The sequence below is a fragment of the Rhipicephalus sanguineus genome, chromosome 7, assembly GCF_013339695.2.
Source record: "Rhipicephalus sanguineus isolate Rsan-2018 chromosome 7, BIME_Rsan_1.4, whole genome shotgun sequence".
Taxonomy (NCBI): Eukaryota; Metazoa; Arthropoda; class Arachnida; order Ixodida; family Ixodidae; genus Rhipicephalus; species Rhipicephalus sanguineus.
In genome coordinates this window covers 24,054,582-24,077,665 of record NC_051182.1, presented here as the reverse complement: position 1 = coordinate 24,077,665, position 23,084 = coordinate 24,054,582, and the positions used below count along the sequence as shown (strand labels likewise).

The following is a 23,084-nucleotide window of genomic DNA, read 5'->3' as shown; positions in this document are numbered from 1 at the left end:
TTCTCTTTTTTCCATGTGGGGCATGATCGTGAGTAGGCAGCGTGATCTCCTTCACAGTTCGAACAATGAGTTGTTTCTGAGGTGCAGTCGTCGGATATGTGTTGAATGGATGCTGACTTTGCGCAAGTGGCACGCCCTCTGCAATTCTGCGATCCACGACCGAAGCGTTGACACTTAAAACATCGACGAGGGTTGGGGATGTATGGTCTTACACGGAGCTTACAATAGCCGGTTTCGATTGATTCTGGTAAGTCACTGGTTCCGAAGGTAATTATGACGTGTTTTGTAGGGGTCTGTTTGTTGTTGCGCCTTATTATTATTCGTTGGACTTTGACCACGTTCTGGTCCTGCCAACCTTCGAGCAGTTCACTTTCAGAAAGTTCAGTAAGATCATCATCGGAAATTACGCCACGGACAGTGTTCATTGACCTGTGTGGACCCACCGAAACAGGGGTTTCCCCAAACGCTACAAGTTTAGACAGCTTCTCATACTGAGCTTTGTCACGAACCTCCAGAAGAAGATCGCCACTTCCCATCTTTGTCAATTTATAATCTGGGCCTATTGCTTCTGTGAGAGCTTTCGACACGAGGAAGGGTGAAATCGCTCGGACTGTCTTCTTTTCGTTCTGGCTGTGGATAACATGGTACTTTGGGAATGCCGGCTTTGGTGTGTTAAGCAGGAAAGTGTCTTCGGTGCGCCCCCTTTTCAGGGAGCGATCAGGAAGGGGGGGTGGAAAGCTTTTGCCATAAAAATACTGTAAAGTTCGGCGGCGATGGTGGCCACCCACCACCGAGCCCAACAAGGGGACGCTACAAGGTTGAAAGCAAACACTTGGAGACGCCAGCCATACATCGCCGCTATAACCTGTTATAATTTCCCTAGGTTGGATAGCTACACCATGTTAACCCTCGCCGCCAAGAAATTTGAAGTAAATGGAAGAGAGAAGATGACAGGACAGATAAAATGTGAGAGATAAAGACGAAGATTAGGGGGAGAGAGATAGGAAAAGGCGACTGCCGATTTCCCCTGGGTGGGTCAGCCCAGGGGTGCCGTCTACGTGAAGCCGGGGCCAAAGGGGTGTGTTGCCTCTACCGGGGGGCCTTAAAGGTCCAATCACCCGGCGTCGGCTCAACCCCCAGGATCCCCTTTTCCCCGGACACGGCTAAGCCACGCACGGCGAGGCGTGGGAGGGAGTCGAAACCCCCCCGTTGGCTCGGGTCCGTGGTGTTGCCACACACCAAACGCCTGCTTGCGCAGACGCCCCTGCGGGGGCACTACATATGAGCTTACCGCTTCTGGTGTTGGTAATACCCCCGTTGCCATTGGCAGCGTTACCCAACCGTGAACAACTGGTTATATAACACATATGCGGCTCTTCAACATGTATATGTGTGTGTATAAAATTTATACAAATCCTTAGCGTCATTTTGTAACGTGTCGCTCGGTAAAAAAATTTACGCCGCAGTCACCTCCGCTGCATGCTTCGCATAGCATCGACTCCCACGGTAAGTGGGATCTGCCGAATTTTTTAACTGCTATTGCTCCGAATGGGCTCATAATGTTTGTTTCACGGACATTCGGCGGACATTCGGCGGTTGGCCCCTCATTCTCCGATACCGGCGTTCTGCACCGTAATACAAGTATTTTCACCGCAGAAGCATATGCGATATATGCTGCCGTTAAACACATTAAGCAATTAAAACTACGAAATTCAGTCTACACGGATTCATTAAGCGTCGTAAAGACATTGAAAACTCTCAAGAAACACAAAAATCCTGTCATCGTCTCACTGTATTCACTGCTATGTACCGTTTACACACTCGAACAGCATGTTGTAGTGTGCTGGGTCCCAGGACACCGTGAGATACAAGGCAATGTTATGGCAGACAAACTAGCTGCATCCGTCCAACAAAGCGCTTCCAATACATCTGTTGCAGTCCCTGCATTGGACCTTAAGCCCGTCCTAAAGAAATCATTAAGGGCACACTGGCAGCGCTTGTGGGATAGAGAAACCAAAAATAAACTGCAAGTCATCAAGCCGCGTCTTGGCGACTGGTCACCGGTGTCAAAGTCACGCTTTGTAGAATGAGAATAGGACACACACATAGTACACACTGTGACGAGTGGGGGATATCTTTGATTGAAAGCCGAATTTGGAGAGAGATGAAGACGAAAGTGCGTGTGTGGTGCGCGCCGGCGCCGCTCGTGAGGGAGCCCGAAGAAGAAGATTTTTGGAAGGCTTCTTTTTATTGGCATCAGCATTCAATACTCAAAATATTTTTTTTAAACTTTTTTTTCGTAAGACAACTTCTTGGCCAATCCCCCTGGGTGGGTATGAGCCATGCAGTAGAGGATTCTACTACTACTCGAGCAGCAAGTCGGGCCGAGGAATTTATTTTTATACCATTCATTCCTAAACATATTCGGATTTTAAAACAATCTTATTTCTAAAATAAGGTACCACCCGTTTCATGGCCGATCCCCCACGGTGGGTTGCGCCAAGTAGCTGAGGATCAACCACCCAACCAACCAGTCGGTGCAGCAGGGGCAGAACGAGGGTTCGTGGCGACTACCGGCCCGTTGCGACGCTCAACCTGTCACGGGTGGACTCGGATGACGAGCTACGCCAGGCGACGACGGTGCTTGCGGTCACGGTCGAGACCTGCGGGCGAGTGGGCGGTTGCGCGGAGCGCCGAGCCAGGAAAGCTGAGCAGTGCTGGGCCGGACTACCGGTGTTCTCGGACGTGGCCGAGCACGGGTCTGGCCATCCACCACGCAGCGAAGCGGCCGTCCCAACGACTGCCGTGGTGGTTCACCAACCCCGCGGCGTCACACCGGATGAGACACGGCGACACGTCGGACTATCTCGACGACAGCGACGCGTGAATGTGTAACGTCGAGTGGTGCGCGGACTAGATGATGATGATATATGGTGCTTATTGGCGCAAGGGCCATTTGATGGCCAAAGAGCGCCAAGACATGATAACGAAACTGAACAATGGTCATGTTACCTGGCTGTATAGGGGCCTAAAATTCCTCGCGCTAAAGGCGGGTAAAACATATATGTAATAAAATCATGAGAGCGACGTGAAGCATGGGCATGGAGAATGAATGGCAAGTGGTCATGATGGTAAAACAATAGTGATATGGTGGGAGCACGAATGCCTCCTCAAGGCCTTTGAGATCAAAGGCAAGGAGGCAGATGCTTTCTCCAGTATAGCTACCGTAGCAACAACCTCTTTTCAGAGGTCGTGCTACGGATTCCCTGGGTATATGACGTGAAAACTATCGACGTCTTTAAAAAACGCGAACAGTGACTGATCTTTAAAAACGGGTTCCCTACCGACGAACATTGACGGGCGTAGTGGTAATTGTTGCCGGTAGGGTAGTAGGAAGTGTCGTTTTCTAAGCGTTTCTAGTTCCTTACACTGTATTAAAATGTGAATTACGGTTAGTGTTTCACCACATCTCTCACACATGGGTGGATCACCACCAGATAGAAGGTGTTTTTTTGTATGGGGTCTTATGGCGCAAGGGCCACTGATGGCCAAAGAGCGCCATTACTAATGATGGGATGTTTAGGCTTGTCAGTGATTTGCATTGTCATGATGTAGGATGGCTGTAAAGGAGCCTTAAAAAGACGCGCTCTGTACAAGCGTAAAAGATATACAGTAAAATTATGGCGATGAAGTATGGAATGGTCTATGGTTATTGAATGGGTGAGAAGCAATCATAATTGCGGAAGGTGAGAAGCGGTGACTAGCACGTGTGCCTCCTCACTTCCTTTGTATCTAAAGGCATGGAGGCCAGTGCGTTTCTTTGAAAGAACTACCGCAGTATCGGCCTCTCTGGAGAAGCCGTGCTGCGGTTCCCTGGGTAAATAACATTAAAACTGTGTATGTCTCTCAAATAACGGAAGAGTGAGTCATGTTTAAAAATAGGTTCCCTGCCTATGAACATTGAAGGGTGAAGTGGAAGATGTTGGCGATATGATGGGAAATGTTTTTCTCTGATATCATCTAGATGCGTGCATTGAAGCAGGGTGTGCAGGACAGTAAGTGGCGCACCGCATTTTTCACACATGGGTGGGTCACCACCGGACAAAAGGTGTGCGTGTGTACTATATGTATGTCCTATTCTAATTCTGCAAAGTGTGACTTCAGTGTGACGCGACTTCGATACCGGTGACCAGATGCCAAGACGTGGCTTGATGACGTGTAGCTTATTTTGTTTATGCCTATCCCATGTACTCTGCCAAAAGGCCCTGAGCTTCCTTTTGAGGAAGGGTTTTAAGTCTAGTGCAGGGATGGCTATGGATGTATTAGGACTGCTTTCGTGGGCGGATGCAGCTAGCTGGTCCGCCAACACGTTGCCTTGAATCTCGCGGTGGCCTGGCACTCAGCACACTACGACACGCTGTTTAAGAGCGTAGACCGTGCATAGGAGTGTGTAGAGGGAGATGAGGACTGGGTTTTTGTGTTTTTTGAGAGTTTTGAGGGCTGTTACCACGCTTAGAGAATCGGTGTATATAACTGCCTTATGTAGTTTTAATTGTTTAATGCGTTTAACGGCCACAAGTATCGCGTAAGCTTCTGCCGTGAAGATACTTGAATCAGGGAGCAGAATACCGGAATCCGAAAAGAATGGACCAACGGCTGCATAAGACACAGAAGTATTGGACTTTGAGGTGTCTGTAAAGAATTCTGGACAAGTGTATTTATGTTGTAGTTCGAGGAAGTATGCACGGATATGTGCAATAGGCGCGTGTTTTGTAACTTCCACGAAAGATATATCGCAATCTACACGCTGCCACTGCCACGGCGGGAGTTGTGCAACGGGAGCCATTAGACAGTGTTCAAGAAGTGGCACACCTGCTTCCTGAGCTAGGCCCCTCACACGAAGTGAGTAGGGCTGTCTCACTGAAGGACGGTTGTCAAAAAGTGCAGAGCTGGACAAATCATTGACAGCAGAGTGTGAGGGGTGTTCTTTGTTTGCGTGCACCTTGAGAAAATATGGGAACGATATGTAGGATCTCTGCAGGTGGAGCGACCACTCATTGGATTCAACGTAGAGGCTCTCTACGGGGCTCGTTCGAAAAGCGCCCGTAGAGAGACGGATGCCCAAATGGTGGACAGGATCAAGGATCTTCAAGGCGCTCTGTGTTGCAGACTGATAAACAACGGCCCCGTAGTCTAGACGTGTTCGAATGAGACTTTTATACAGGTTCATTAGGCATTTCCTGTCACTGCCCCATGAAGTGCGCGACAACACTTTTAGGATATTCATAGTCTTCATGCACTTATCTTTTATGTATTTGATGTGTGATATAAAGGTGAGTTTAGAGTCCAGAATGACGCCCAGAAACTTAAGCTCCACCTCTACAGGTAACCGCTGGACATGGAGGTCAATTTCGGGATTTGGGTGGAGGCCTCTCTTTCTAGAAAAGAGAACACAGGTGCTATTTTGTGGATTTAACCGCAACCCATTCTCATCTGCCCATTCGGACACCTTGTTCAGGCCGAGCTGGACCTGCCGCTCACAAATCTCGAGACTGCACGATTTAAATGCTATTTGGATGTCGTCAACATACGTGCAATAAAACATAGTTCGTGGGATACAACGATGCAACGAGTTCATTTTTATAATGAAAAGTGTACAGCTTAGTACAGCACCCTGTGGCACGCCGGTTTCCTGCACGAACGATTGTGACAAGGCATTTCCAACCCGAACACGGAATGTGCGGTTTGACAGATAACTTTCAATTATATTTAACATCCGTCCACGTATGCCTAAGTGTGTCAGGTCTCTCAGTATGCCGAACCGCCACGTCGTATCATAGGCCTTCTCCATATCTAGGAATACAGAGAGGAAGAATTGTCTGTGGACAAAAGCCTCGCGGATCTGTGCCTCAATACGTACGAGGTGGTCAGTGGTGGAGCGACCTTCTCGGAAGCCGCACTGATATGGATCAAGCAGCTTGTTTGATTCTAGGAAATGTGTCAAGCGGCAGTTAATCATCTTCTCAAATACTTTACAAAGGCAACTTGTTAATGCTATGGGCCTGTAGCTAGAAACACTAGATGGATCCTTTCCCTCTTTCAGAACAGGGATAACAATGGCCTCTTTCCAGGCAGGGGGAATCTCGCCGGAAGTCCATACAGCGTTGTAGAGACAGATGAGAGTTTTCTGTGTTTCGTAGGGTAATTGTTTAAGCATTTGGTATATAACACGGTCAGATCCTGGGGCAGATTCATTGCAACAGTTAAGCGCGGCCTGCAGTTCAGCTAAGTTGAAGGGTTCGTTGAATGATTCGTTTTTTGCACATTTTCTTTCTAACTTTTGCCTTTCTATAGTTGTTTTGTGTCGTTTAAACGTGTCGGAGTGGTGCGTAGAGCTAGACACACGTTCAAAATGTGCACCAAGAGAGTTTGCTTGGTCTTCCAGACTGTTGCCATCTGTGTTTACTAAAGGAAGTGAATGTGTTTGTTTGCCTCTTAACCTATTTACCCTGTTCCACGTCTTAGCCTCGTCTGTGCAGGAGTTAATACCTGATAAATACTTCTGCCAGCTTTCTCTTCTTGCCTGTCGGCGTGTTCGCCTGCCTTGGGACTTGATCATTTTAAAATTCATAAGATTCTCAGCAGTAGGGCAGTCGCGGAGTAACCCCCACGCTTTGTTTTGCTTTTTTCGAGCGTTCCGGCAATCGTCGTTCCACCATGGGACACGACGTTTGGCGGCAATGCCACTTGATTGTGGAATAGATTTCGAAGCGGCGTCAATAATAAAAGCGGTAAAAAACTGAACAGCAGCACCAATTTCTAAGGATGACATTTCAGCCCGAGATACGGGTGAGGGTTCCAAACTTCTCCCAATCTGCTGCATCAGCCTTCCACTGGGGAGCCCGTGGTGGAGATTCGTTTTCTTCTGACGATCTTAACAATATGGGAAAATGGTCGCTCCCGTAGGGGTTTTTAGTGACATCCCAGTTAAAATCAAGTAAAAGGGTGGGTGAAACAATACTAAGGTCGATAGATGAGTAACTCCTGTTTGCGAGGCTAAAAAATGGTGGCTCCTTCTTATTGAGCAGGCATGCACCAGCGGAAAACAGAAACTGCTCAATGAGACGGCCTCGCGCATCGCTGCGAGAGTCCCCCCACAAGCTGCTGTGTGCATTGAAATCGCCAAGAACGAGGTATGGTTCTGGCAATTCATCAATAAAGGCCTCAAATTCGTGTTTGTGTAACTGGTAGTGTGGGGTTATGTAGAGTGAGCAAATAGTGATGAGCTTGTTGAGAAGAACAGCGCGAACGGCGACTGCCTCCAGGGGCGTTTGCAACTGCAATACCCGACATGCTATATTTTTATCTACTATTATAGCAACGCCGCCAAAGGATGTGAGAGCATCCTGGCGATCTTTGCGGAAGATGATGTACTGTCTGAGGAAGTCAGTATGTATTGGTTTCAAGTGTGTTTCCTGTACACACAGCACTTTTGGTTTGTGTTTGTGGAGAAGTTCTTGAACATCATCTAGGTTCCTGAGAAGGCCCCTCACGTTCCATTGGATTATTTGCGTGTTCATGATGAAACTAAGGTAGTGCTGTGTGTACGAAACGGGAGTTCTGGTCGTTTAGGTGGGGAGTTGGACTCAAGTAACAGTCCCGTCCTCCGGCCCCATTATCGGCTTCTTAGTTTTCTTAGCACGCTCCAGAGAGCTGCGCCGATCTTTCGGCACCAGTGGTGCCGAAGTAGTGTCCATTGCCTTCTGGGAGGCACTGGATGCCCGCACGTGCGAGCTGGTGGTTCGAGTTTCGGGCCTCGTCTGGCGAGACGAGGCCTTGAGACCCGATGACCCTGGAGTCGACGGGCTCTCTTTGCGAGTTGGCGGAGTAGATTGAACTACTGCCGCCTTGGGGGCAGGCGCCACAGCCGACGGTTCGCTCTGCGTGGACCGAGGGAGTGGCGGAGGCCGATGCGACGTTGCCCCCCGGCGTGCCGCATCAGCGTAGGGTGTGGTGTGAAATGGCAAGCACCTTTTACGGGCTTCCCGGAAAGAAATGTTCTCCTTGTACTTTGGTGTGATGATTTCTTTTTCTTTATGCCAGTTTGGACATGCGCGTGAGTACGCCGGATGATCGCCGTTACAGTTGACACAGTGCGGTGCGCCATTACAGTTGTCGGATATGTGGCCTTGTACACCGCATTTAGCGCAAGTTTGATGACCACGGCAGCTCAATGATCCGTGGCCGAATCTCTGGCATTGGAAACAACGTCTGAGATTAGGAATGTATGGTCTGACAGTTAATTTAATGTAACCTGTTTCGATGGTTTGAGGGAGAACACTGGATGCAAATGTAAGAATGAGATGTTTCGTGGGAATTTCCTTGCCTTCTCTCCTAATAACGATCCGTTTTACATGGGTCAGGTTTTGGTTCTTCCATCCCTCTAGAAGTTCATCTTCAGACAGGTCAATGAGGTCGGTTTCCGAAACGACTCCGCGTGAGCTGTTCATGGACCTATGGGGTGACACTGAAATGGGTACGGTTCCGAGTGTTACGAGATTGCTGAGTTTCTGGTACTGTTGTTTAGCTGGGACCTCGAGAAGGAGGTCACCGCTTGCCATTTTGGTTACCTTGTAGCCCGGCCCAAAGGCTTCGGTCAAGGATTTTGCAACTATGAAAGGGGAAATAGTTCTTGCTAGTTTTTCGGGGTTCTGGCTGTGGAGCACATGAAATTTAGGGAACGTTTTTGTTGGTCGGGTCAGAGAGTGGAGTATTTCGTCGGTGCGCACCCTCTTGTGAGGATAACGATCAAGGAGGCGGGGGAATGGAACAGTTTCCATGATAAATGTGTTTGTTTCGGCAGCATTGGCGGCCACCCACCATGGAGTCCAACAAGGGGACGCTGCAGAACTTAACATGTAAGGCTGCAAACGCCAGCCGTACAATGCCGCTATAACCTAATATATTATGTCCAAGAGAGGACACATATACACGGTTAACCCGAGCCGCCTACGAAAACTGGGAAGTAACTGAAGAAAAAGGAGACAGGACAGAAAGGAAAGAAGATAGGAAAGAAAAAGATAAGAGAGGGGGATAGGAAAGGGCGACCGCCGATTTCCCCTGGGTGGGTCAGCCCAGGGGTGCCGTCTACGTGAAGCCGGGGCCAAAGGGGTGTGTTGCCTCTGCCGGGGGCCTTAAAGGTCCAATCACCCGGCGTCCGCTCAACCCCCAGGATCCCCTTTTCCCCGGACACGGCAATGCCACGCACGGCTAGGCGTGGGAGGGGGTCGAAACCCCCCCATTAGCTCGGGTCCGTGGTGTCGCTACACACCAAACGCCTGCTTTCGCAGACGCCCCTGCGGGCGATAGAAGGTGTTAGTGTGTACTGTGTGTGTGCCCTAATCTTATCCTTGTAAGTGTTCTGTGCGCGTGACTTTGTTATTGACGGCCAATACGAGATATGTGGCTTGATAAGATGAAGTTTATTTTGTGTTTGCCTGTCCCGCGACCGCTGCCAGTGGTCCCTGAGCTTTCTTTTAAGGAATGGTTTTAGGTCGAGTGAAGGGACAGGTATGGATGTATTGGCGGCAGCGTTTTCTTGGGCAGGCGCAGCTAGCTGGTCCGCCAACACATTTCCCCCGATTTCGCGGGGCCCTGGCACCCAGCACACTACAACATGTTGTTTTAGTGTGTAGAGCGTGCATAATAGGGAGTAAAGGGACACAAGGACAGGATTTTTATGTTTGTTCAAAGTTTTTAAAGCTTTTACAACGCTCAGAGAATCCGTGTATATGACTGCACGTGTTAATTTTAATTCTTTAATGTGTTGAACAGCCACAAGCATCGCGTAGGCTTCTGCAGTGAATATACTTGAATTAGGGTGTAGAATACCGGAGTCGGAAAAGGATGGACCAACGGCTGCATAGGACACACCGGTGTGAGACTTTGAAGCATCCGTAAAGAATGCAGGACAGGTGTATTTTTGCTGCAGTTCGAGAAAGTGAGTATGTATATGTGCAATAGGTGCGTGTTTCGTTACTTCTACAAAGGAAACGTCACAGTCTATGAGCTGCCACTGCCACGGCGGCAGATATGCAGCGGGGGCCATCAAACGGTGTTCATCAAGTGGCACACTCGTTTCCTCAGCTAGAGCCCTCACACGAAGTGAGTAGGGCTGTCTCACCGCAGGACGATTGTTAAACAAGGCAGAACTCGACAAATCATTGATGGTAGAGTGTGCGGGGTGTTCTTTGTCTGCGTTCACTTTCAGGTAATAAAAAAAGGACGTGCAAGATCTCTGCAGGTGGAGCGACCACTCGTTGCATTCAACGTAGAGGCTTTCTACGGGGCTCGTTCTGAACGCGCCGGTAGAAAGGCGAATGCCTAGATGGTGAACAGGGTCAAGCATCTTCAAGGCGCTTGGTGTCGCAGACTGATAAACAACGGCCCCGTAATCTAGGCGCGTGCGAATGAGGCTTCTGTATAGATTCATCAGCCACTTCCTGTCACTGCCCCATGCAGTGCGGGACAGCACTTTTAGGATGTTCATTGTTTTCATACCCTTGTTTTTTATGTGCTTGATGTGTGCTATAAATGTGAGTTTTGAGTCCAGTATTAGGCCTAGGAATTTATGTTCCGCCTCTACAGGTAATCGCTGGCCATACAAGACAATTTCGGGATTTGGGTGGAGGCCTCTCTTTCTAGAAAAGAGGACTCATGTGCTTTTTTGTGGACTTAACCTGAACCCGTTTTCGTTGGCCCATTAAGACACCTTGTTCAGACAGAGCTGAACATGCCGCTCACACATAGCAAGATTGCAAGACCTAAAACCGATCTGGACATCATCCACATATGTGGAATAGAATATGTTATGTGGGATGCAGAAACGTAAGGCATTCATTTTTATAATAAAAAGGGTGCAACTCAGCACACCACCCTGTGGTACACCAGTTTCCTGCACAAATGGTCGCGATAACACATTACCCACTCGAACACGGAATGTACGATTGGACAAGTAACTTTCAATTATTGTTAACATCGTACCTCGTATACCTAACTGTGAGAGGTCTCTCAGTATTCCAAACCGCCATGTTGTGCCGTATGCTTTTTCCATGTCAAGGAATACTGAGAGAAAAAACTGTTTATGTGCAAATGTTTCGCGGATTGCAGACTCAATGCGGATTAAGTGGTCGGTTGTTGATCGACCTTCTCGATATCCGCACTGGTACGGATCTAGTAATTTGTTTGTTTCGAGAAAGTGTATTAACCGGCAGTTGACCATTTTTTCAAAGACTTTGCATAGGCAACTTGTCAGCGCGATGGGCCTGTAACTTGTGACAGACGATGGATCTTTTCCCTGTTTCAGAACAGGTATCACGATAGCCTCTTTCCAGGAAATAGGGATAAGCACCGGAAAACCATATGGTATTGTAGAGGGAAAGCAGTGTTTTTTGTGTTTCATGGGATAAGTGTTTCACCATATTGTATACAAAACGATCAGAGCCTAGGGCAGATTCGGTGCAGCAGCTCAGTGCTGCCTGCAGCTCTGCTAAGCAGAACGGTTCATTGTATGCTTCATTATTTATTGATTTTCTTTCCAACCTATCTCTTTCCACTCTCGTTTTGTACCTTTGGAAGGTTTTGGAATAGTGTGCAGAACTGGATACGTGTTGGGGAGTGTGCTCCCAGAGAGTCAGCTTGATCTTCCAGGCTTTCTCCCTGGGTGTCAACTAAGGGTAAGGAATAAGCTGGCTGACCTCGAACTTTCTGAACGCTATTCCATACCTTGGCCTCATCTTTATAGGAGTTAATACCCGATATGAACCTCTGCCAGCTGTCCCTTCTGGCTTGCCGGTGCGTCCTCCGTCCTTGAGATTTGATCTGTTTAAAATTGAAGAGGTTTTCTGCTGTGGGGGATTCGCGCAGACGCCCCCACGCTTTATTCTGTTTCTTTCGAGCCTCGCGGCACTCGTCGTTCCACCAGGGCACACGACGTTTGCCTGTCGCCCTGGTTACTTCAGGTATACATTTAGAAGCGGCATTGATTATAAAAGCGGTAAAAAACTCTACAGCAGCGTCAATACCTAAAGAAGCCATATCCGCCCACGAGATATTAGTAGTGTTGTGAAACTCCTCCCAGTTGGCTCTGTCAAGGTTCCACTGAGGGGCCTGGGGTGGAGATTCGTTTGTCTGTGTTTGGAGGAGTATTGGGAAGTGGTCACTCCCAAAAGGGTTTCTAACCACTTCCCAGTTAAAATCAAGTAAAATAGATGCAGAGATGATGCTAAGATCAATGGATGAATACGATCTATTTGCGAGGCTAAAAAATGTGGGTTCTTTTTTGTTGAGTAGACATGCGCCCCTAGAAAACAGGAAATTCTCTATGAGGCGGCCTCGCGCGTCAGTGCGAGAGTCCCCTCACAGGCCACTGTGAGCATTAAAGTCGCCGAGAACGAGGTAAGGCTCGGGCAACTCATTAATAAAAGATTGAAATTCGTGTTTGTCTAGCTGGTAGTGTGGGGGTATGTATACTGAGCAGATAGTGATGAGTTTATTTACAATTATAGCTCGAACGGCTACTGCTTCCAGTGCCGTTTGGAGCGGAAAGTGCTGACATGCTACGTTTTTGTCTAGTATGATGGCTACACCGCCAGATGATGCAAGAGCATTCTGGCGGTCTTTCCTGAAAACAACGTAATGACGGAGGAAATTCGTCTGTGTAGGATTAAGGTGCGTCTCCTGTACACACAGCACCTTTGGACGAAAAGTGGTGAGGAGTTCTTGTATATCGTCAAGATTGTGTAAAAGTCCTCTAGCATTCCATTGTAATATGTTGTTCATTTTGAATGTCTGTGCGTGTGCTGTGTGTCGCAAAGGAAGGAGAGTCACTTATTTTACAGAGCCTTTGCCAGGCCCTGTAATTAGTGTTTTGTCTTTTCTGGAGCGGTCGAGAGATGCTCGCCGCTCCTTCGGCGCAGCTTGCGCCGGTGGACCAGTTGTGTCCATCGCCTCTTGAGAGGCGACAGACAGTCGCTCTACCGAGTGGTGTTTGCGTAGTGTAAACTTCGCCGCGGTCGTCCAAGTCCTTGCCCCCACCAAGGCGGAGGTCGATGGGACCCCCTTGGCCTCGTCATTGCCCTGGCTGCTGCCAGAGCTTGTGGAGGCCACTGGTGCGGACTGAGTGACAGTGGGCAGGGCAGCGCTGGCTGCTCCCGCTGTAGGGGCGAGTGGCGTTAGCCTCGGCACGCTAGACGTGGTCAGGGCAACTGCCAAGGGCCTTAGTGGTGCCGCCCCTCGTTGCACCACTTCGGCGAAGGATGATTTCAGTGGGAATGACGATGCAATCCGTTGTCTTGCTTCGCGGAATGATATATTCTCCTTTACCTTTATAGTGATTATTTCCTTTTCTTTCTTGCAGGCCGGGCAAGCTCTGGAGTATGCGGGGTGACTGCCTTCGCAGTTTGCACAATGGACCTCATCATTCCTGCAATCATCAGTACTGTGGCCGGTGGTGCCACACTTAGCGCAAATAAGCTGCCCTCGGCAGCTCTGCGATCCATGACCAAATCTCTGGCACTTGAAACAACGCCTCGGGTTAGGGATATAGGGTCGGACATGAAGTTTCACATAGCCGGTTTCAAGAGTCTCGGGTAGTGTGGTTGAACTGAAGGTAATTATTAGGTGCTTCGTTGAGATTTCGCTGTTGTTCCGTTTGATTTTGATTCGTTGAACAAGAATTACACCTTGGTCCCTCCATCCGTCGAGAAGTTCATCTTCACTCAATGTCATCAAGTCTTCATCCGACACTACGCCTTTCACTGTGTTCATCATTCGGTGTGGACTTACAGATACAGGTATGTTACCAAAAGCTACTAGGTGTGCGAGTTTGTTGAACTGTTCTTTGTCTTTTAGTTCGAGCAGCAGATCCCCACTTGCCATCCTTGCGGCTTTGTAACCGGCTCCAATCGTCTCCTTTAGGCTCTTGGCCACTAGGAAGGGTGAAATAGCTCTAGCTTTTGTCGTTGGTTGCTCACAGTGAATCACATGAAATTTCGGGAACGTTTCTTTGCTTTTGGGACAGAAGAGTGACGTTGCGTCGGTGCGTACCCTTTTCGGGGCACGATCGGTTGGAGAAGGGTTGAAGGTTCCCATAAAAAAGTAATTTGCTCGGAAACGGCGCCTACCACCCACCACGGAGCCCAACAAGGGGACGTCGCAGAACGCGTGAACAAGTCTGCGGAACGCCAGTAGTGTGCCGTTCCTATAACCAAATATGGTTTACCCTAGGTAGGATAGCCACACAAGGTTAACCCTTGCCGCCAGGAAAAGTGGAAGTAAATGGAAGAGAGGAGAGGACAGGAAAGATGCAAAATGAGACAGATAGACGAAGGTGGGAGAAGAGAGAGAGACAGGAAAAGGCGACTGCCGATTTCCCCTGGGTGGGTCAGCCCAGGGGTGCCGTCTACGTGAAGCCGGGGCCAAAGGGGTGTGTTGCCTCTGCTGGGGGGCCTTAAAGGTCCAATCACCCGGCGTCGGCTCAACCCCTAGGATCCCCTTTTCTCCGGACACGGCAAAGCCACGCACGGCTAGGCGTGGGAGGGGGTCGAAACCCCCCCGTTAGCTCGGGTCCGTGGTGTCGCTACACACCAAACGCCTGCTCGCGCAGACGCCCCTGCGGGCACCGCGCGGACTAGATGCGAGGCTCCCTCGAAGACTCAGCTGCAAGAGCACTGAGCGCAGCAGTGGAGAAGATATACCGCTTGATAGAAAGCGTGGCGCACCAGCCGAAATAGGATGTGGGGCTATTTTTGGAGTAGCGAAACGTTGCTTTTGGAGCCCTAAATTCCATAGTTGGAACAAGTTATGAAAAAAAGAAAGTTTTTTAGCACGAGATTCCAAATTTTGAGCAATATAACAAAGAAGACCTACTTGTAGAAAAGAAAACAAAAATAGGTACAAACCATTCCGCATCAGCTAACTCGTGCACAGTGCACGTGGACACTCCTATTTCAATGAAAGCAGTGTGTTAAGCCACCCCATGGTGCATATAATGACAAAGTCCACATTAGCATTTGCAGGGCCTATAAAATAATTCGACAGGCACTGCGAATGCTAATGTGGACCTGCGAAGCTGGCAACCTTGAAATTCGGGAGATTCGTATAGCAGGAGCAAGTGGGGGTGGCGAAGAAAGAAAACTCGCATACGTTTTTGTCTGTTTGTTTCTCAAGGCCGCAGAAAAGCCATACACAGCAGCTCCAAATGATTGCCAATAATTTTTTCGACGTCAGCGATCATACTAATACTCACAATTATACGGCGCGTGCACGAATGAGTAATTAAGGGAAAAAATGTGCTGTGTCCCTGACATCTAGTGCGAATAACCCCTTGTAAATCTTACTACGCTTTTTTCGCAGAGCACCTATGCGATGCGGCAAAAGTGGCTTAAAAAGCGTTCTGCACGCACTAAACAAGCATCAGGAAATTTGAGAACCACTGTCCTTTCTTATTGCGATAGCAATCATGTGGACATTCTCAACGAGTTTTTGCCGTCACGTCCCGTATAAAGTCCAAGTTGACAACCTCCCCCTGCACAAAGTGTCTTCTACCGCAGTTTAAAGCGCGTGAGTGCGGGTGACCAGCGCGGCTGAAGCAGAGATCAAACGAGCCAGCCCAACTCCGTCGCTCGGAGCGCATGCGATAAGACCACTCTGCTCGGGAGGGCTGTCGTCGAAGAAGAGAGGAAACGCGCCACCCGTCATCAGCGGGCGGCTCGTAGTCGCGCTGCGCTCTCAATGCGAAGACACTGCGCGGAAAGAAAGAGCACCTTTCCCTGGAGCGGCCGTATTCTCTTACACCAACGTTTTGTAGAGTTACGCGAGATCGGATACAGAAGCGTTTGCTGCCAGCCTCACTTCGTATAACATTACAATTTGTTGCTATCGCATTGCTTACCTCGTTCTTGCAGTGAAATTGTGACTTTTTAAACACAAGTGTTTTATGCCGGGGTCCACCAAGACTTCAATGACTTATTTCCGTCACGGAAATGACGTCGAAAAAAGGTACACGATCAGATGGCAAAGAAAAAAAGGTTCCGTCACCAGGCATCGAACCCACCACCGCTCGGTCCGCAACAACAGATGCCGGGCACGCTATCCACTGCGCCACAGTCACAGACTCTAGAGGCGTTACAAACGCGCCTTTTATATCTACCACTCTCCCGGTCGGCGGGGTGGTGTTGCCCTTTGGGAGCGGCAAGGCAAAGTAATTGGTCATTACTATGGCCTCCACGATTCGCACATGCACCGCGTTACACGTCCGTCCCATTCGGCGCGTTTTCAATAGAAGTTCAATTTTGTCAATGCCTTAGCACACCGCAAGGTGGCGACATTGGCCCAAGCGTCGTAAAAAGCGTCGGCCTCGTTCATAGCATCACGCTAATCCAAATCGAAAATAGCTCTGTGACGCGCGCCTGCCTCACCTGGCTGTAACAGCGCGTTCCCCGTTCACGCGCTCGCCCCGAGGAAAAATCGCGGCCGGGCTACCGGGGCGGCACGACGCGCTTTGCGTTTTTCCTCTAGTCCGGTCGTGGTGCTCAATCACATTTTAACATGCCGCGGGATGGCGACCAAGTTCTGCGTCCAATATGCGACGCTCTTCTGGCTATCACACCTCCTTCTTTGATTACGCTTTCACCGTTGACTACTACAGCTACCACAAGGGTTTGTTTTATCATTTAACATGGACGTTAGTCGTCTGGATAGGGATGTATCACCAATCATCAAAGTGGGTGCATACACGTTAAACGGTGCCATTAGCTGCCAGATATCACATACATTGTGCAAACTCTCTTATATCAATGTACAGTAAACATTCAGTTACTTCTGTAACGGCACGCATTACTTGCGTGTTATTCCGATTCCTATGACGGAGCGATCAACCATGTTTTTTCTTTTCTTTCGCGGCGGGTTAGATTTAGGGTCTGCGCGTGTGTATTGGACGATGATGCCCACACTGCACATGACCAACGCGGCCTTCATTTCTCGCTAAAACTTGCGCAACTCAGAAAATTTTGAAACTGGTCGGAAATTTTGGCGCAGCGTGGCGCAATTTCAACAAATTTCACGGTTTTGGCTCAGCTTGGCGCAAAAATAAGGAACTGTATCAAATTCCCGCAGCCATTCCACCCCTCCGAGTAGCACTCCGGCCACTTGTCTTTCTATACACCAATTTCACAAGGAGGCTGCCATTTTTAAAGCTCTCCACCGCCGCAGCGCCGTCTAGCGTCTGCGATGTTTCGCCGCCCTTCCGGTGTGTGGGGTTCCGTGGCAGTGTATGCAGCGTATACGCTCAGTTCACAAGGTATTGCTGTTATTCGCGGTACACGGGCAAAACAGAGCAACGCTTTTCGAGTGTAAAGGCGCTGGTAGGGTGGCCCCTAGCGCTGGCAAATAATCGCTTAGCTGTCAGCTTTAAAATGGCTGAAACAGCAAGCAGCGGCTGCCACGAGACGTTCCCGCAGCAGCGCCGACGATGAGTAGAATGCCAATGCAGTTCTTAAGCAGCATCTGTAAAATGGTACTTGCGCTTTGTATGTTTTGTTATAGCTGCCCTCGTGTGGTTCTTGGAATATGCACTATAAGAGAGCGTTAACATTTTGGACAACTCTCGAAGTAATCGGAGAAACGTAAATTGAAATGAGCGAACACGTAGGCCTTCGTCCGGCTGCGCGCTAGGTGCGCGCATTAGTGTTTAAGATGACTCTCAGATTTCCGTGCCGTGATTATTCAAGTTAAACGTCCTAACAGACCATTTGGCTCCGCTTAGCACGTCGCAATACAATAATCATGGAACGACAGGAACACAAACACCCATGCCTGTGTTCATTCGTGTCGCCGTCGGAGTTAAAAGCTTGTGGCCTCTGATCGTTGCCTCATGATAAGAAACAGACGTACGACGGGTGAGCTCAAAATTCGGCGTAGAAACAACACGATGATAAAATGAAAATAGGCCTGTTGCACATCTGGAAGCATGGCATGGCGTAAGTTTGCTTCGGCGCGCGCCGCCGCCACTAGCGATACGCCGAAAGGGCGCCCGTTTTTGGTAACATTATTGTCAGATTGTTTTCTGGCGTATATTTGAGAAGCATTACGACGAGCGCACGTGTCCAGGTAACGACCTGGCTTTAACGAACGTGGGCCGATTATTCACGACACCCAGGTTGCCGCGCGAAAAAAGAAAAGGCGCGGTTGTAATAACGCTACCCCAGTTATCGTCACAAGATTGGCAAGTCGAGAAAGAACGTGCTCTCGACGAAACGTTAGAGACGCCTACCTGCGCCAAAGCACACATGTCATGCGGGCCTTTCTGTCATGTAGATTGGAAAGTGCTAATTCGATAATCCAGAAATTGCACGCACAAAGATGAAACATTTTCTAGCCGCAGGCATTGTAAATCATGTGCTGTAGCATAGAAATCAGAGAGGTTGATGTTATGAGAGAACAACTCTTGGCCAAACCTTTTGATATTAATCATCAGCCTTGAGATTTCTTCTCTTTGGTGCAGATGATAAAGTATACCAGCACCCAAGCACAATCACAACCTGTGTGAAGACTTGAAAAAGTGGCCATAAGTGAAGGCACCACATATAATATACTACATGCGGGAGAAGGCACGCGACCTAAGAGAAGCGAAGTCATTTAAACGGATTGTGCACTTCGCATGCCTCGGCTGCCAGTCCTTGACGCTTCCGTATACCTGTTGCCGCAGCCAAACACAGCGCAGTGGTTGCTCGTCAACCTGTTGTCGTCCGACACCTCGATCTGCGGCAGCATAATTGCTTCAGCGCGTCGAAATATGCAAACACGTTGACCTCTCACGCACCACGCGTGCAAAACTCGTGAATCCTATAGTGAATCCGCACACACCAGCGGCAGCGGTCGGGCGGTTGGAGACGCGGTGGAGAGAGAGAGAGCGGCGAAAATACACCGGTTCGAGGCTACGCTCCTCCTCTCCGTGAAAATGGTCTATACACACGCGCTGAACGTGCACGAATTTCTGCACAACGGCATTCTTTAGAGCCCGGAACATTCTGCCCCCCCCCCCTTTCTACCTCCTTTCTCGCTTGTTCACGTGCTTCTTCTCCACACCTCTGTGTCATGTTTGGATCACTTTCCTGCAAAGCGGGATCCTTCGTGCTTGCACTTATCTACGCTCTTGTCTTCTAGGTCACGTGGTCTTCTCTCGTGTACTACAATAGGCAGTTCAGCGAAACCTTTTGACCACCAATTAGGGATGATCACAGTAAAGGCTTCAATAAGCTTTGATGTATTATTATCGGTCTATTCATATCTTCAACATTCTTTCTCCGAACACCAAAACTTATTGAAGCCTTCACTATGACCATCGCTAAGTGGTGGTCAAAAGGTTGCGCTGAACTGCCTCTTCACACGAGGGAAGTTTACACGAGAGAAGACCACGTGGTACACGAGGGAAGACCACGCGACCTAGACGACGAAAGTCCAGATAAGAGCAAGCACGAAGGATCCCGCTTTCCAGGAAGGGGTCCAAACATAACACACAGGTGGGAGAACAAACAAGTGAACAGCAGTTAGAGGAGATGGAAGGGGGGGGGGGAGAGAAACACTCATGGCTAAAGAATGCCATTGTGCAGAAATTCTTGCACTCTCAGCGCGGATGTATAAAAAGACACGCGGCCATATTTCCACTTCACTAGCTCTCTATCAAGAAGCATGGATCCTCGACTGGTACGTTCCGTGAACACCAAAAATTATTGAAGTCTTCACTATGACCATCGCTAAGTGTGGGGTCAAAAGGTTGCGCTGAACTGCCTCTTCACACGAGGGAAGTTTACACGAGAGAAGACCACGTGGTACACGGGGGAAGACCACGTGACCTAGACGACAAAAGTCTAGATAAGAGCAAGCAAGAAGGATCCCGCTTTCCAGGAAGGGGTCCAAACATAACACACAGGTGCGGAGAACAAACAAGTGAACAACAGTTAGAGGAGATGGAAAGGGGGGGGGGGGGCGAGAAACGCTCAGGGCTAAAGAATGCCATTGTGCAGAAATTCTTGCACTCTCAGCGCGGGTGTATAAAAAGACACGCGGCCATCTTTCCACTTCACTAGCTCTCTATCAAGAAGCATGGATCCCCGAATGGTACGTTCCGTGCTCTTGCAGCTAAGGCTGCGCGGGAGATCCAGGGCGATCATGCCATGGACTGTGGAATTCGTTCTGAAGTATGCCCTACGCCGCGGTGTGAGCAGTCGTACCGACCTGGTATACTTCGCATGCGAAGCAGTCGAGGCCTGGGCGGCTGTTTTCCAAGACTTCGACCCCGAAGACGTTGGCTGGCTGTCGGGTGAAGCTCTACGTACGGCGGTCGCAGAGTGCGGCTACGGAGTGTGTGGTGCGTGGCTCGCATACCTGCGAGACGTTTTCGAGCACGACGGCTGCTTGACTTTCGACGGTTTCATCAAATCGCCAGTGTTGAGCGGCCACCGTAGCTCTTCCTCAAAGGCCCTTTTCAGGGCCACCCATTTGCTGCATTGGTGGAGATCTGCCCTCACGAATCCGCTGCCTGGTTCCCTAACATTCTTCGTCTAAATGCACATACTTTTATTCAAGATTTATTGAACGGCGAGCTGATTGACATATTTCTAGGTTTTGCTTGTATTAAACAGCGAAGCGCCGCTGTCTATTCATTTCTTCCTTACTCTATCTTATCGCAAAAATGAAACTTTAGTAATTGTCCTGTCCAATATAAGGTTAGTAAAAAATTAAGTCTACTAATATTCGCTCGTGCATTTTGGCATTATGGTGCCCGTGTGAACACTTACGAACAAATAAGAGATTCTCAGTTTATTAGCTGCCTTGTTACCTACCACACTCGTAAGGAAGAACGCGCGCGCAAGAGAACTGAAACCGTTTTGCGTGTTCTTCTGCTTACACACACAAAAAAAAGAAACGGTCGCCTTGCCTACAGAACAGCAGAACGTTTCCCACAACCTATTCTCCCTGTTCGTATTATTTCAGTTTGTCGCATCAGCGTGTGCGTGGCGCTTTGTAATTACACATTCTACTCTTTCACCTCTTATAACCCTTTTTGTAGAAGTCTGATAGCTCTGGGCACATACTGTATGTTTAACGAACTATTCAACGCAGAAATTTCGGCTACTTGGTGGGTGTAGAACTCGTGCACCTTAGCAAGCGAAACGGAACAAACATGACCGGCGCTAGTGATCTAGCGCCCGTCCTGTTTACGTTTCGTTTCTTCTGTGTTTGTTGCGTTGCGCTTGCTAAGATGCCCAGACTTAGCAAACACGTGATGATCTCCAATTTCGCGCATTACTAGCGCCTCTGAAAGTACTGGCATCGTTGGAACATTTGCGAAATGTTCAAGATGGCCGGATATTGATCCAGACCTTAAAATGACATAGAAAAGCATTATTCGAAATTCGTATCCAATCTTTTGGTGAATCGCACGTGGTATCGTCGAAAAAATATTTACAATAACAGCGCTCTTCCCTATATCGAAACGCTCAGCGCTTATTACAGATAACTGATATCATCGGTCATTTAGAAACCATAAAGATGACGATAAAAAGGTTACACTTCTTCAGGGTGATTAACTCAGATGTGTGATCTCCATTGATCAGCTGCATTTTCCCCTACCAGACTCATATGTAGAAACGCGCGCAAAAGAAATGAAAGCCTTTTTTTTGTACGTTTCCTTCTCAAAAAAGAAACTGTCGCCTTGCCTACACAAAACTAGATTGCTTCCCAAGATCTGTTCTGTCAGTTTGTGATATTTCCTTTGCTGTATCAGCGTGCGCGTAGGGCTTTCTTAGTTACACATTCTGAGCTTTTATAACCCATTTTGTAGAAGTCTGCTTGCTCTGGGCACATGTTGTATGTTTAACGAACTATGCAACGCAGAAAATTGGGCTAGTTAATTTGTGTGGCACTTGCGCATCTTAGCAAGCCAACGGAACACACTCAGAATAAGGAGACGCGTAAACGGAACGGGCGCGGTCACTAGCGCCCGTTCCGTTTACGCGTCTCTTTATTCTGTGTGTGTTCTGTCGCGCTTGCTAAGTTGCAGACAATTACCAAACATACGTGATGCTCTCTAATTTCGCGCATTACTAGCCCCTCTCAAAGTACTGGCGACGATGGAACATTTGAGAAATATTCAACATGGCCAAATATTAATGCAGGCCTTAAAATTGACCCATTTATGGTCAATCACGCGTGGCCTGGTCTAAAAATATTGACAATAACAGCGCTTTTTCCTATATTGAAACTGTAAGCGCATTACAGATAACCGGTATCATCGCCGTTTAGCAACCATAAACATGACGATAAAAGGAGTAAACTTCTTCAGGCTGATTAACTCAGTTGCGTGATCATGAAAAACCAAAGTGCAGCAGTGCTCTACGTAATCTTCATTTCAGTCTTAATGAATGAGGAAATGGCATATCTATCACCGATTTACCAAACATTATCATGCATATCAGCCTGCTTGCTAGGAGAGATTTGCTAATAAATATGAATCTTGGCATGCAGTTGGCGTTGACCGTTTTGAATGACTTCAGCGTATTTCCAATTCTCGTTCAGATAAGTGTATACCTTGTATCTCACAAGGGCCTACTGCAATTTTCAAAGGCAACAGTATGATAAGTATAGAGCGCTAGATAATATTTCACCTGAGAAATATTTGTGTTTCAGTAATATGAAACTGAAGTTCGTAGAGTGGTTGCCTGGTATAATAAACGTTATGATTTTTCGTCTATGTTAAACTTGAATCTCAAGATCTGCAGCTCTTGGGTAAAGTCAGAGCGTAATATTTTTCCAGGATTGTTTTTGTGGCAATGCTGGAAAGCCTGTGTGTGGTATTGCCTACTGAGTATTTGTGCCTATGTTGGTTAACATGGTCACGGGAAAGTTCATCAAAATATTAAATTCTGAACTGAGCAATACAGCGCTTGAATGACCATTTCACGACCATATGCATAAATGCATCTTTCATCGTAACCAGGTCATATTTGTCAACACATCTGGCT

At 48.3% G+C, this 23,084-nt stretch overlaps 1 long non-coding RNA gene across 1 annotated transcript in view; it reads right to left on the bottom strand.

Moving 5' to 3' along the window:
• Positions 1 to 281: 281 nt before the first annotated feature.
• The window catches only part of LOC125759255 (uncharacterized), an 89,262-nt gene continuing 66,459 nt past the window's right edge, over positions 282 to 23,084 (bottom strand). Inside the window, exon 2 of the long non-coding RNA XR_007416823.1 lies at positions 282 to 1,087. This is a non-coding gene — a long non-coding RNA (uncharacterized LOC125759255). The remainder of the gene's footprint in view (positions 1,088 to 23,084) is intronic.